Below are 13,644 nucleotides of genomic sequence, written 5' to 3'. Positions count from 1 at the left end.
TTCATTTCAGATTTTGAAAAAGGATGAATTTCAGCATTTGGAATTTCAGTTTTTTTTAATTTAATTGTCTGTTAACTGTCCCCCTGCTCTTCTCATGATGGTGAGTTTTTTGGCAAGGCAGAGCTGGGATCTGGTTACCAGGTTGTCACTCCCCTTGAGGTCGTACCCACAGGAGTAATTCCTGGAGCTGACCCCGGACACAATGTGCCATGATCATTGTCATAGATGAGTTTCCCCAGTAAGTCCTTATGGGGCAAAACTTCCTCCTCGTCTTTACAGAAGATGACCCAGGGGGCTGGAGCTGAGAGAATGTGCAGCTCTAGAGCTGCATGGAGACCTCCAGCCAGGCAGACATCTGGCTCAGGTAGAGGGTGGGGGCAGGGAGAGAGCCTGGGAAGGAAAATGGGTCACAGCTGTCCATGGGGCTATCAGTGGAACAGGAGGTAAATGGTGGGTGGATCTGTGCCATCTCGAGTATGGAAGCTCTGATTCCAGCCTGGCTTGGGCAGTATGGCTGGCAGACAGATGACCCCTCAGTGAGGCCAGCCACTGGCTATTGAGGGCTGTCTAGGGCATAGCCAACAACATGTCCTGCCCCAACAGCCCATTCAGTGAAGGACAGTCGCTGCCCCGTGGAGTTCACCGGGGAACAGCCAAGGAGCTGTTTCCAGTGCCTAGTCCCTTCAGTGTCTGCTCTACCATTCCCCCCAGTCCTTGTGCCCTTCCTACCCCTAGCATTGCCAACTTTGTGATATTTAAAAACTGGACACTCCAGCAGGAGTTCTGGAACCTCCTATGCCTCCCTCTTCTCTCTGATGTACTGCCCCTGCCCCACCTTTTCCCCCAAGGCCCCATCCTCCATTCACACTTTCTCCCCACTCCCCGTGTTGCTCGTTGCTCTTCCCCTGCCCACCCACTCACCCTGGTCAGGAGAGACTTGCCTGTGGAGCCAGGGCTGGGAACTGCAGCTGCCCAACAGAGGTAGGAGTTGGCCCCAGCTCAGCAGAAGCTGGTGTGGGTGATAACCTGGTGCCTCCTCTGCCCGCAGTAACTGGACTTCTGGTGTCCGGTCAGTAGATCTTACCAGACACTGTCAGGTCCCCTTTTTGACTAGACTTTCCTGTTCAAAACCAGGAACCGGGCCACCTTAATGATAGGATGAGAGTGGGGAGTGGATCCAGTGCAGGGGTGTAACAGCTCTCAGAACTGACCTCCAAAGGGCCTCCCCTGGAATGGAAACAAGAACCCATTGGCATATAAACTCCTCACTTTTCCCCATGTCTCTGCAGGTAACTGAACTCCTGTCCTGGATCCTGGCCAGATCATACCTCTGCCAGGTTAATGTGTGACAAGTGCCCAAGTGCTTTCACTTTCCCCTGGTCAGAGTTCACACCAGCTCCGGGACCCATTTCCCTTTCAGCACCAGCACAGCAGTTCAGTGCCTTAGGTGCTGTGTGTGGGATTGGGATTCTGCCTTGCTGCATGGCGACTCCTGGAACATGCTGAATCCTTAAGGTAAGTTCTGCCCCGTTATTACCCCCATTCCTTTGCTCTTGGGGGCTGCCTGCACTCCTGCCCCCTGAGAGCATGTACCCACTGCCATGTTCTGTTCCCACCCCCCATCAGTGCTGGGCAAACCCCAATGGTGGGTATCATTCACTGCTCAGCCCCATTATCCCCTCACTGCAGGGTGTGGCCATCTAGGGTTCCTTGTGGCCTTTCCCTGGAGGGTGTGATGGGGCTCACAGGTGATTTGGTGCCTCTTCAAAAGGTCCTCACAGCCCTGCCCCACTGATACCCTAGGAAGAGAGGCTGCCAGGCCAGAGCATGTGTGTAGGGGCGTGTCCTTTGGGTCAGAGATCTAAATGGAAGGCACCCCATGGTTGTTATTATTATATGTATTACAGATAATATCAGGGTCCCTATTGAGTCAGCTGCTGCAGAGACCCCACATGAGATTAGGCTCCACTATTCTGGGAATGCACAGACCCAGACACCTCCCTCCAGCTGAGATTCTCAACAGTAAACCCTCACCTGGAGTTAGGCACCTAAGCCAGGTTCAGCCCTTCCTTGTGCAGAGCCAGAGTGATAAACCCCTCCCCTTGCATTATAGCCAATAGCCCAGGGGTCAGCGCACTCAGCTGGAATGTGAGGGACCCAGAGTTAAAGCCCTTGTGACATTCCCGAAGGTACAATCTGGACTTATCGACAGCTGAGTCCCCTGAATTCTACAGCCTGGGGGTGTCTTTTACACTGTTTTACAGTGAAAGCAGCCACTCTTGGTCATCCCTCACACAGCCTCCAGCATGTCAGTCTCTCCCAGCTATAGTGTATGAGTGCTATGGCCACCCACCTAAGAATTACACTGCAGGGCAACACCCCCACCTTCAAGTCCCAGACTTTCTCCCCAGCAATGTGTATCTTGTACTGCATGGCACCCTCCTGGACAATACAAACTCATATAAAGTCTGGCATTTTATTAATAGAAAATGAAATACACAAATTCTGTTATCTCCAATGGAGTTTCCCAGACACTTCAGTCCAAACACATTGGGTTAGATAAAACACTAAAACAAGTTTATTAACTATAGAAAGAAAGATTGAGTGATTGCAAGTAATGAGGCATAAAAGTTAAAAAAAAAAGGATAAAACAATTAATATCTAACTTAACAAGCTAAATGAATTCAAGGCAAAGGTTTCTCTCATCACATACTTCAGCATCTTACTGGCTGGAATCCTTTCACCAGGATCCCTCCCCCAATTCAATGTTAATTTTCTTGTCCTTCAGGTTTTGTTCATGCCATGGGTAGAGAAAAAGGGAGGAATATTTTGAGGTCATCTGTTCCCCTTTCTTATAGCACTCTTTCTTTGAAAATCATCTGCAGCAGGAGATAGAAGATTGGATGAGGGGTGAGGGTGGGGGGAGGAATGGGAACCTCCAGTTGTTTCTTTGCCAAAATATAGATTTTTTGCTCACAATCTTTTTTTCCTGGCCACTTTACCAGGTGATAGTCCATTTAATTTTGTTGACCCCTGGCTGAGGAATCAGTTTGCCTTGTGTCTTTGAGGAACTAGTTTTGCCTGCTTGTCTAAACTTGGAACATGTCTCAGTAATGTCATACAGTAGAATCTTTTAACTTTACAAACAATATTGCCACACATTTTACCAGGACAATAATGATCAGAAAGTCTTCAAATGATACCTCACAAGGCACACATTGTACAAAATCCATTACAGTTTTGTAAAAATGGAGAACATTGGGATACAGACTACAAAAGCCCTACTCCAATAATTATTTAATTACTTATCCAAAGTGGGCCAGCTCCAACAGGATAGATTCACTCCACAGCCTGTTACTAGGAAACTCACCTGGGATGGGAAAGACCAGAGGTCAAATATCTACCCCAAATCAGGATGGTGGGGGAAAATTACACCTGGTTCTCCAACACCCAGGTGGGTGCTCCAGCCAAAGATTCTTAGGTATTCTGGCTACATGTCCACAGTTTGTGTGTCTCTCTCTCTTTGACCCCAGATGTCCTTAAAGCAGAGCCTGAACTGGTAGATGCTGTCAGAACAGTTAGACCTTTAACTATCTATGTCCCATTGTCAGGGCCAGTGCAAGGATATTTTGCGCCCTAGGCGAAACTTCCATCTTGCGTCCCCCTCCCAAAAAAAAATCACATACATTGTACACAATACACAGTCATGTTATAACATGTTATAATTTAGAATTTATGTTTCCGCGCTTTAAGTTTAGCAAATTTAGAAACAAGTTCCTCCAAGTCAATGCTGTGAGCAATGTCATGTTCTAGTGACAAGGTAGATAGCCCAACAAGTCTTTGTTGCAACATTGATGTTCGCATGTATGTTTTTATCAACTTGGGCTTCGAGAAGCTTTGCTCACCACTGGCCACAGAAACTGGGAGAGTCAAGAGGATGCGAAGAGCAATAACTGTGTTAGGGACAGCTGGGGGTCTGCTGTGGGGGTCTATCTGTCAGCTGGGGGTCAGGGCTGTGGGGAGGATGGGGTCACAGGGTTTCCAGCTCAGAGGGACTGGACTAGGAGCTGGGGGTCAGGGCTGTGGGAGGAATGGGGTCAGGGAGGTGCCTGGGGGCACTGGGGCAGCTCAGCTCTGCAGGCTGCTGTTCTCTCCAGCCATCCAGGCACAAGGGGAGCAGGAGCAGGGACCAGCCAAGGACCAAGGGGGCAGGAGCACAGGTACCTGAGGCCAAGCTGTGGGGAAGCACTTGCTTACCTTGCCCAACACATGAGCATCGGGGTCCTCTTTCTTCCTTCGCTCCACCAGACCACCGCTGAGGCTCTTTTCTTCTCCATGCCCCTTGCTGGGGCTGAGGTGGAGGCTGAGCCAGGGGGCAGCCCCTCCTTTCCTCCAGAAGCCCTGGTGTCATGCAGCCCTCGCAGGGCTCCTACCACGTGCCCTAAGCAGAGCTGCGCAGCTCTGCCCAGCCGCCGGCGCCCCCGCCAGCAATGAGAAAAATGGCATAGGCTGGAGCCCCTGGGAGGGAGAGGGATTCTGAACCTCTGCCTGCAGCCCAGGGATTCCCTTGGGTCAACGTGCCGCAGGCAGCCCAAACCTCTGGGCTGCTGCAGCGGCGCCCTGACCCAGGGGACCCCCTGGGCTGCTGGCTGCCGCGGCAGCCCCCTGACCCAGGGCGGGCCCTGGGCTGCCGGCTGCCGCTGCCGGAGGCAGCTCAGACTCCCTCTCTGTCCCAGCAGCAGCGGCTGCTCAACCATTTTAAAAAAAATTGGGGGGCTCTGCTTTTTGGCGCCCCCAAATCTTGGCGCCCTAGGCAACTGCCTAAATGGTTGCACCGGCCCTGCCCATTGTGTATCTGGCCCTTAACTCCTATTGAAAACCAATGGGACTTAGGTGCTTTTTCAGTGTTTTATCCTGTGTTATTAGGCTGAATAAGAGCCCTGTAAAGAAGCTGGAAACTAGAGTTAGTCAAGAATGTTTCATCAATAATGTTTGTAATGAAAAAATGGCATTCAATAGTGTATGAATATTTTCACCAAAAAATTTCATTTCATTTGAAAATTTTCAATAAAATGAGTCACAGCAAAAATGTTAATTTTGATTCCAGTCTACAGGAATAAAAATGAAAAATGTTTGTCTTTTAAGAAGGAAAAAACTAATAATTGAAATAAAAAAATTATGATTTCATTTCAACTGAATTTCCAACCTGTTTCAAACCATTATTGTTTTGGTTTGAGTCATTTTGTCAGAATATTGGAAGATTTCAGGAAAACTTTTCAATGAAAAAAAAATTCCTCAAAAACCCCCCAACCAACCATTGTTACCAGCCTCCCAGAATGCCCAGCACCTGCTGTGCCCCAGCTCTGCGACTCTCAGAGAACCCCTTTGCCCAGAAACCTACGCTCACCCGTTGCTCTGGGGCTGGGCCAGAGATGCATTGATAACAGAGAGCACTTGGATGGGGGACAGACTCCAATCCCTCTTCCCTGGGCCACCTGGGAGCTCTGCAGAGAGTGGGGCTGGATTGAGGCAATGCAGGGCCCTATGGTCTCCCTGAAATGGGGCCCAACATAGGCCTATCCACTACTAGTGGGAGTAACAGGGTCCCCCCTTCCCCTCATACAGAGATAGGGCCAGCACATGGGTCCCCTCCCCTGCCCAAGAAAGGTTGTGGCATTAACAAGGATTTGCCCCCTAGTCCAACTGCTTCCCTTAGCAATGAGGTGCCAGTTGTAGAGATACATTTGTGCAAGAGTATAAGTTAGACAGGCTCCTGCAAAAGGGTGGTATTATGAATATATTAATTTTGAGCTGCACCTTGGAAACAAAGTTGGATAATACCATGTAACTGTGCATGACAGTTCGCCACAGATACGCTCTAGTTTGTTTTTAATGAAGGTTTGATTCCCTTCTCACTCACTGAGTCGTTGTTTGATGAACCCCGAAATCATTCCATGGTGTCAGAAGGGCTGAATGAGAAAGAGACTGACAAAGTCATTTTGAGGTCAATTTCTGTATGTGAAACTGAAAGCAAAGGAAAGGGGAGCAGGTGGAGCAGCATCCAGAGAACAAACAAAAGCTTTTGTATGTATTTTATGAGCACAATAGCAGCTTGACTAGCTGAAGAAGAGAAGAAAGCCAAACACGGATGTGTTGCAAATGCCATCCAGTCTGCCATTGTCCCACAATGTTGCAGAGAATTGGAAGAAATTCCAACAGAGATTTGAATTGTATTTAGCAGCTACAGGGAAGAAGAGAAAAATGAGAAAGTGAAATCATCAGTCTTTTTGCATGTTGTTGGGGAGGAAGCATTGGATAATTATAACAACTTTAAGTTTGAAGAAGGTGAAAGCATGAAGTTAAGTAAAATACTGACTAAATTTGAGGAATATTGCATACCAAAAAGAAATGAGAACATTGAGAGATACAACATTTTTATATGCATGCAAAAAACTGATGACATCATGGATCAATATATCAGAGGATTAAGGAGAGTCAGTAAAACTTGTGACTTTGGTGAGCTGACTGTGACTGTGTAGCTGGGATGAGTCACATTGAAAATACCACACTGAGGGGCAGACAGCAAGAAGTAGGGACACAATCCCCAAACTGGTGTTTATTGTACAATTAGCTTCACTAAGCCAGTAACAGAATAGCTTCTGCAGTACCACAGTGGTTAACCAGGATCTACACACAGTCTCTCTTAAGCATTCCAGCCCTTGGTTCCCATCCAGATAAACAGGTCTAATATGGTGAGGGGTTATTGAAAACCTAGTTCACCATATGTGAGGTTGTGGCAGGCCTGGCACCGCAGCACCCCTTTGTGGCAGGGGTGAGAGGTGGTGTTGTCACCTCGCCACTCTTACGTTCCCACGTCTGTCTCTCTGTGGGCAGCCAGTTACGGCCTAATGGCCTCCTTCCACCCAATCACTCCTGGCCGGTGAGGTCGTGCGACTGATCGGCCAGAGTCCATGTACCTTGCCCCAAGAACCCGGGTAGTGTGGCCAAAAGGCCAGGGTCCATATAAATCGCTCTCCATGTGAGAGTGGTGCCGCTTAATGGCTGCAGTCTATACAGTCCCCCTCATAGGTAGGGTAGGGTGGCCCAGCAGCCAGAGTCTATACAGTCCCCCTCGCAAGCGGGGTAGCACGGCCAAGCACCTGGAGTCCATGCCACTTGCTCCCCCACATGGGAGCAGTGCTTCCTAATGGCCAGAGTCCATGCAAACCCCCTCGTAAGCAGGATAGTGCAGCCTAGCAGCCAGAGTCCATACAATTCACTCCCTCCACACACGTGGGAGCAGCATTACCTAATGGCATGAGTCTCTAGGATTCCTCACGGTTTGGGGGTGAAGTGGTAGGGGGACTCAGGCCCACCCTCTCCACCAGGTCCCAGCCCAGGGTCCTGGTAGTGGCAAGCTCCCCTTGCCACTCCCAGCCCAGGGCCCTGGTAGTGGCAAGCTCCCCTTGCCACTCGCTCGGTGAGGATCTGCCCATAACACGCTGAGCGGCTATGCAACTCTAATGCTGTTTGCCCCTAAGATTCCTCTGGGTCACTTCCTACCATGAATGCCAGCTTCTCTGCTGCAAGGGGTCCTCCATGCTGTTCTCCTGTGATGTCCTCCATCAGGATCTGAGGGAGTATCTCAGCTTGGCTGGCCTCTGGATCCTGGTGCGCAGGCTCTCCCTCCTCAGGAGCTAGCAGCATGCCTCCTTCTCCTCCGGCAGTCAGCCCAGACCGAGCTGTTCTGCATGCTTTTATACCTGTCCTCCAGCTGGAGCATGCCCAGCAGAGCTTCTGGGGCGTGGCTTCCTCTGCTAGGAAAGAAGGGTTAACCCGTGCGGTCACTCTCCCCAGTCACACAGGTGCTTACTAATTCCAGAGGATCAGACACATACACTCGGGTCAATACATATTTCAGATCTTACCCAAATATCACACGATCTGTCAATCCTTAGTAAACCAACTAAAGATTTATTAATAAAAGACAAGAAGAGAGTTATAAATGGTTACTAGATCATACACATACAAATGATTGCAGAGTCCTTATATCAGGCAAGTAGCAATGCTGGAATAGACTGCTGGCTTGTAATGTTCCTCTGGTAACTTCCAAAAGATTGGAAGGCCCTCAGTCCTAAGTTCAAGATGCTCCTTTTAGTTGTAAATCCACAGTCCAGAGAATCAGTGCAGGAAAGAAGCAAAATGGAAAGGTCTTAGGTGTCTTTTATATTCTCTGCCATGTGCATGGAAAATTACTGTCCCAAACAAGTCCCAGAGTCTCTGTCTGTGAAAAGTTACTGGCCCAAGATGGAGTCCAAGGTCACATGAGCACATCTCATGTCTTTACATGGTTTGCTGACTCGCAGGGGGTGACCACTGGCTCCTCGTTCTCTGAGGCATCCTCAGGAAGAGCTGTCTGGATCAGATGAGTTTCTTCTATGGTCCATTGTGAGAGTGGGGAGTCCTTGATGGGCTCTCAACACAGAGATGTCTAGCCCTGATGCAAATCCATCTGGAGGGTGTCACCCCAAGAACAGATCGGAGATACAAATATGTTAGGATATAGATATTCAGGCCTGTTTACAAAGGCCTATACTTTAAGAATTTAGGTGTATTTTTATCACTTAGCTAGTTATAGAGGTATAAAAGAAAGAATCAAAAATTACTATATCTGTAGTGGCCTTCTCTTACTGGGACAGTCTGAGGTCTGGTTCTTTAGCAGCCATAAACTGGGAAATGTATGGTCACATCCTCACATTTCAAACTAGTTATTTTAAAATAAGGCAATCTGGGACTGTTAGGAAGGTGATTTGATCTATCACCTCCAGAGAAAGGGAAGAGGCTAGAAACTTAGTTTGATAGTTTTTTGTCTGGTAAGAACTTACTTAGCAATAGACACAGCTGGAGAACCCTTATGTCTGTATAGATGTAGTTTTGAAATCCTCAGTTCTGTATTGTTTTGTATGGTTATCTGCATGGTCTCTGTCTGGTTCTGTGATTGTTTCTGTTTGCTATATAATTAATTTTGCTAGGTGTAAACTAATTAAGGTGGTGGGATATAATTGGTTAGCTAATCATGTTACAATACGTTAGGATTGGTTAGGTAAATTTCAGTAGAATGATTGGGTAAGGTATAGCTGAAAATATTACTGTATAAATTAGGGGCAAACAGGAAGCAAGTTGGGATTCGAAAATAAGGAAAAGGAACTTGAATTTAAGTTTGCTGGAAGTTCACCCCAATAAACATTGAATTGTTTGCACCTTTGGACTTTGGGTATTGTTGCTCTCTGTTCATGCGAGAAGGACCAGGGAAGGGTGAGAGTGAAGGAATAAGCTCTCTAACATCTTGGTGCCGGTGACTCAGATGCATCGCATTGGATAGGTGAGTGGCAGCCTGTGAGTCCCCTTCTCCAGCAGTCCGCGCAGCTGCTTGGAGGGAGCATGGCGAACTCTCGTGATGGTAGTTGCAGGTTCTGGCAAGCTGGGGTGACAGATTTTTTGAACAAATGGATAAGGAAGAACCACGGCCCATACCAGGTGCAGGGATCCACCTGAGATGAGATTGAGAAGGAGATAGGGGAGGTTTTGGGAGACTCCAAGGGAAAGGAATGTTGGAAAAAGGAAATGGTATTACAAGGTTTGTGTGCTGGGATGACATACTGGGTAAAAAGGGAAGCCAGTCTCCTCCAACACATTAAGGATTTGGAGGGGATTGTGGATCAGCAGCAGATTTTAACAGACAAATCTGTGTTAGCAGTAGAGGTGGCAGATTTGAAGGCACAGGATGCTGCACGGACAGAGGAGTCTTGTGAGGCAATCCAGAGAGAGAGGGATGAACTGCTGGGGAGAGTAGGAGACTTGTATCAATGTAAACATGGGGGCAATGGACTTGGGGACCCAAGACCATCCGCCCCACTAATGGAGCTGAAGGAGACACCTCCACCATCCTATCCTGAAAAAACACTGTACCCACCACTGCCAGTGGACGTTGTAAGCCAGCGATCCACTGTTACAGCCCCTGTGACAGAGGCTACCTGGGAGGAACTACAGGAGGCAGGAATAGTGGCTCCAGTTGCAGGTGGGGGGATCATGCCCCATAAGTAGTAGAACAGGCAGAAATCCGCCCCTTGTCCCTGAAGGACCGGGAGGCAGTACTGGGCCGTTTGGGAAAGGTACCCCAGGAGAACTGGGATCAGTTTGTGCTGTGACTAGTGGAGGTGGGCAGGGAGATGGAGGGTCTAACGCGTGATGACCAGGTGATCATATGGTGTAGTCTTTTGGGACGGGGCACCTTAGGAATTGATGTGGCAGGAGTGGCACACCCATTTCTAATTCCTGGACAGGTGGCAAAACAGTTGTTTGGGGTGTACTCTGGTACTGCGGGGATGCATAAGATGAAGCGAATCCCTGGGGAAACAGGGCAAGATACACTTAATCGCATACAGGCAGGGCACGGTGCTGGGTGGATCCCCTATATGGTCCATGGGTAATACCCCAGACAGGGGCACCAGGACCTGGTGGGGGTGTGGAGCATGGTAGGGGTGTGGAATTGCTGGAAAAATGGTTGGAGCTGAGCGATCCTCAGTTCGTGGGACATTTAAGGCTGCAGTATCATCAACTTGCTCCCAAACAGCTCCCCCAGTTTCTGGAACAGGCAGATATGTGGAGGCAGATGTATCAGGGGGGAGAGCCGGTCCATGTTATTACTGAAGGGGATCAGTACAAGGTGGAAAGGGGTGGGTCAGCCTGGAGGGGAGGAGGTAGAGGGTGAGGTCGTGGCTTTGGGGGGATAGTCAGGGACGAGCGGGCAGCTATAGAGCAACAGATTCAGAGACTGCAGGCTAGACTGACTACCCAGGATCTTACCAGATCAGGGGGAACGTGGCCCCGGAGGCCAGGGGACTGGAACTGCCTGAAATGCCAGACACACAATCTTGCTTGTAGACAGGAATGTCTTTGGTGCCAGGACCCCCGCCTCCCCTGTGAACCAGTGGGAGGGACAGAGGTGGGTGCTGCGATGTAAGGGTGCCCTGGGAGGCATCCTGTCCATGTTATCAGTTTAGGACGGGATGCATCTGGTCACCCCACGCTCCAGGGGGCTATCGAAGGGAATCCCATGAGGGATTTTTTGATAGACACTGGAGCAGCCATCAGCTTAACCACATGGGGGCAAGGGAGGCCCTCAGAAGGAACTGTGACAACTGTAGGGGCAACAGGAGGGGAGACACAGTTAACCCTGAGGCGGGGACAGATCAAAGGAGTCTGGGGGGAAGGGGAGATTACGTGGGGTTGTAATAATGTGCTAAATCTGTTGGGGGCAGGAGATTTACATAAGCTGGAACTTGTACTGGACTTAGCCAATTGGGTGTGTTTATTGGGGCAGACGCAGGACGGTCAGGGCTATACTATTCCTTTGGGGATAGCCACTATGACCATTAAAGCAGCACATGCCCTCCCACCACCCCCGGCTGGGTGGGAACACATCCCTGTGTGGGCCACGGATAACCTGAATTGTGGTAGAGGCAGCATGGAGGTAATGCTAGAGGGAGAGGACCCTCCCCCACAGAAACAATACCCTATTCCTCAGGAGATATTGGCAGGTGTGGGGGCAACTATTGGGAAATTAAAACAGAGGGGACTAATTAAAGCGGTTGCATCCCCTTGTAATGCTGCTGTTTGGCCAGTGAGAAAGCCGAACGGCACCTGGAGCCTCACTGTGGATTACAGGGCACTAAATGTTCCAGTGGCAGCATACCCTGAAATGCTAGCCTGCATTGGCCCCCAATTCCGAATTTTCACTGTGTTGGACATAGCAAATGGGTTTTGGTCTCTGCCACTAGCTACCCCGTGTCAGTATAAAACTGCATTCACGTGGGAGGGCAGACAATTCTGCTAGACAGTCCTACCCCAGAGATATCGGGACTCCCCTGCAATTTTTCACAAATACATGAGACAGGCTCTGGAGGGGGTGGATTCAGCAAGGTGCATACAATATGTAAATGATCTGTTGCTAATGTCAAAGACAGAGGAGGAAGACAGGAAACTAACCAAGCAGGTCCTGCAAGCTTTGGCAAAAGCAGGGTTAAAGGTCAATGGGAAAAAGGCTCAGACCATGGCTACACTGGCGCTTTACAGCCCTGCAACTTTCTCTCTCAGGGGTGTGAAAAAAACACCCCTTTAGTGCTGCAGGATTCAGTGCAGTACAGCATCAGTGTAAACAGTGCCCGGCTCCCAGCGCTGCAAGCTAAACCCCATGAGGATGTGGAGTACGTGCAGTGCTGGCACTACACTCACACTTCGAAGCGCTGCTGCAGCAGCGCTCCCACGGCAGCGCTTTGAAGTTTCGAGTGTAGCCATACCCTCAGATAAGACAGACAAGATGGACCTACCTAGGAGTGGAAGTGTCCCAAATGGGAAGGGAAATCAATAAGGGACGGGTGCAACTGATCCAGTCCCTACCACTGCCTACGGATGTTAAAAGCTTGCAAAGTTTTCTGGGTCTAACTGGATTTTGCAGGGATTTTGTGGCCAATTATGCAAAAATAGCCCAGCCTCTACTTGACCTAACCCAAGCCTCAACTTGGGAATGGTCGGAAGAGTGTACTGAGGCAGTGAGAGCACTAAAGAAAACCTGGCCAGTGCTCCAGTGCTGGTCTCCCCGGATGGGGAGAAACTTTTTTATTTGTACCCTTTGGTATCTGACAATACCATTGGTTGTGCATTAACACAGGAGAATGGAGCAAAGGACCGACCTGTGGCCTTTGCCTCTCGACTTTTAAGTGCTGTGGAACTGAAGTATGGATGGTGTGAAAAGGTGCTGTTGTGCACCTACTGGGGGGTAGGAAAATTCAAATACCTCACAAGGATGCAGAAACTAATAGTCCAATCTCATCATGACCCCCTGAGGCTGTTAAACATGCATACTATCTTACAGGGACAAGTAAGTGGGCAGCGTATTGCCAAATGGTTGCTGGCGCTACAGACAGAAAACATAATAGCAGAAGTGTTAAAGGAACCCATAGTCTGGGTAGCTGGATTACATCTGGCTGGCACCCCACACCAATGTAAAGCCAGCCCAGGTAAAACCCAACATCAGGTGTTTCGGGCAGCTAACCCCAATCAGGTAAAGGAGGGGACACTGGTATGTTTTTTAGATGGAAGATGTAGGTATCAGGGGGTACAGAAAACTGCAGGTTTAGCTGTTATGGGAATCAGAGGAAATGAGACAGTCAGCACCATTGGTTTCTCACTGGAAGCAAGGTCAGCTCAGGAGGCAGAACTGGCAGCCTTGCTAACAGCTTTAAATGCAGTGAATCCCAAATTTGAGCCAGAATGTTGGGTGGTGGTAGATTCCGATTATGTATTTCGTGGGGCCACATTAATGCTGAGATGGTGGGCAGATAATCATTTCAGGGCAACAAATGGCTCTACAATCAAGCATGCTAACTGGTGGAAGCGAGTGGAGGAGCTCAGTCATCGTTTTACATGGATCAATGTCATAAAGGTAAAGACACACAAGGAAACAGGACCCCTAAGCAAAGGGAATAATCTGGCCGATGCAGAAGTCAAGCGGGTTGCAACAGAGGCACCCCCATGGCCCTGGGAGCCAAAAGAGTGTGCCTGTAGCACCTTCAGACTTCGGGT

General features: G+C 49.1%; 1 protein-coding gene across 1 annotated transcript in view; it reads left to right on the top strand.

Annotated features, from left to right (window-relative positions):
• The first annotated feature begins 1,395 nt into the window (after positions 1 to 1,395).
• Positions 1,396 to 13,644, top strand: part of LOC115641515 (butyrophilin subfamily 3 member A1-like) — a 90,472-nt gene continuing 78,223 nt past the window's right edge. Inside the window, exon 1 of the mRNA XM_030544720.1 lies at positions 1,396 to 1,515. The gene's annotated coding sequence lies outside the window, so the exon portion shown is untranslated. The remainder of the gene's footprint in view (positions 1,516 to 13,644) is intronic.

Source organism: Gopherus evgoodei, unplaced genomic scaffold (genome assembly GCF_007399415.2).
Source record: "Gopherus evgoodei ecotype Sinaloan lineage unplaced genomic scaffold, rGopEvg1_v1.p scaffold_35_arrow_ctg1, whole genome shotgun sequence".
NCBI classification, from domain to species: domain Eukaryota; kingdom Metazoa; phylum Chordata; order Testudines; family Testudinidae; genus Gopherus; species Gopherus evgoodei.
The sequence above is the reverse complement of the archived record's forward strand: the minus strand, read 5'-3'. Positions and strand labels throughout refer to the sequence as shown.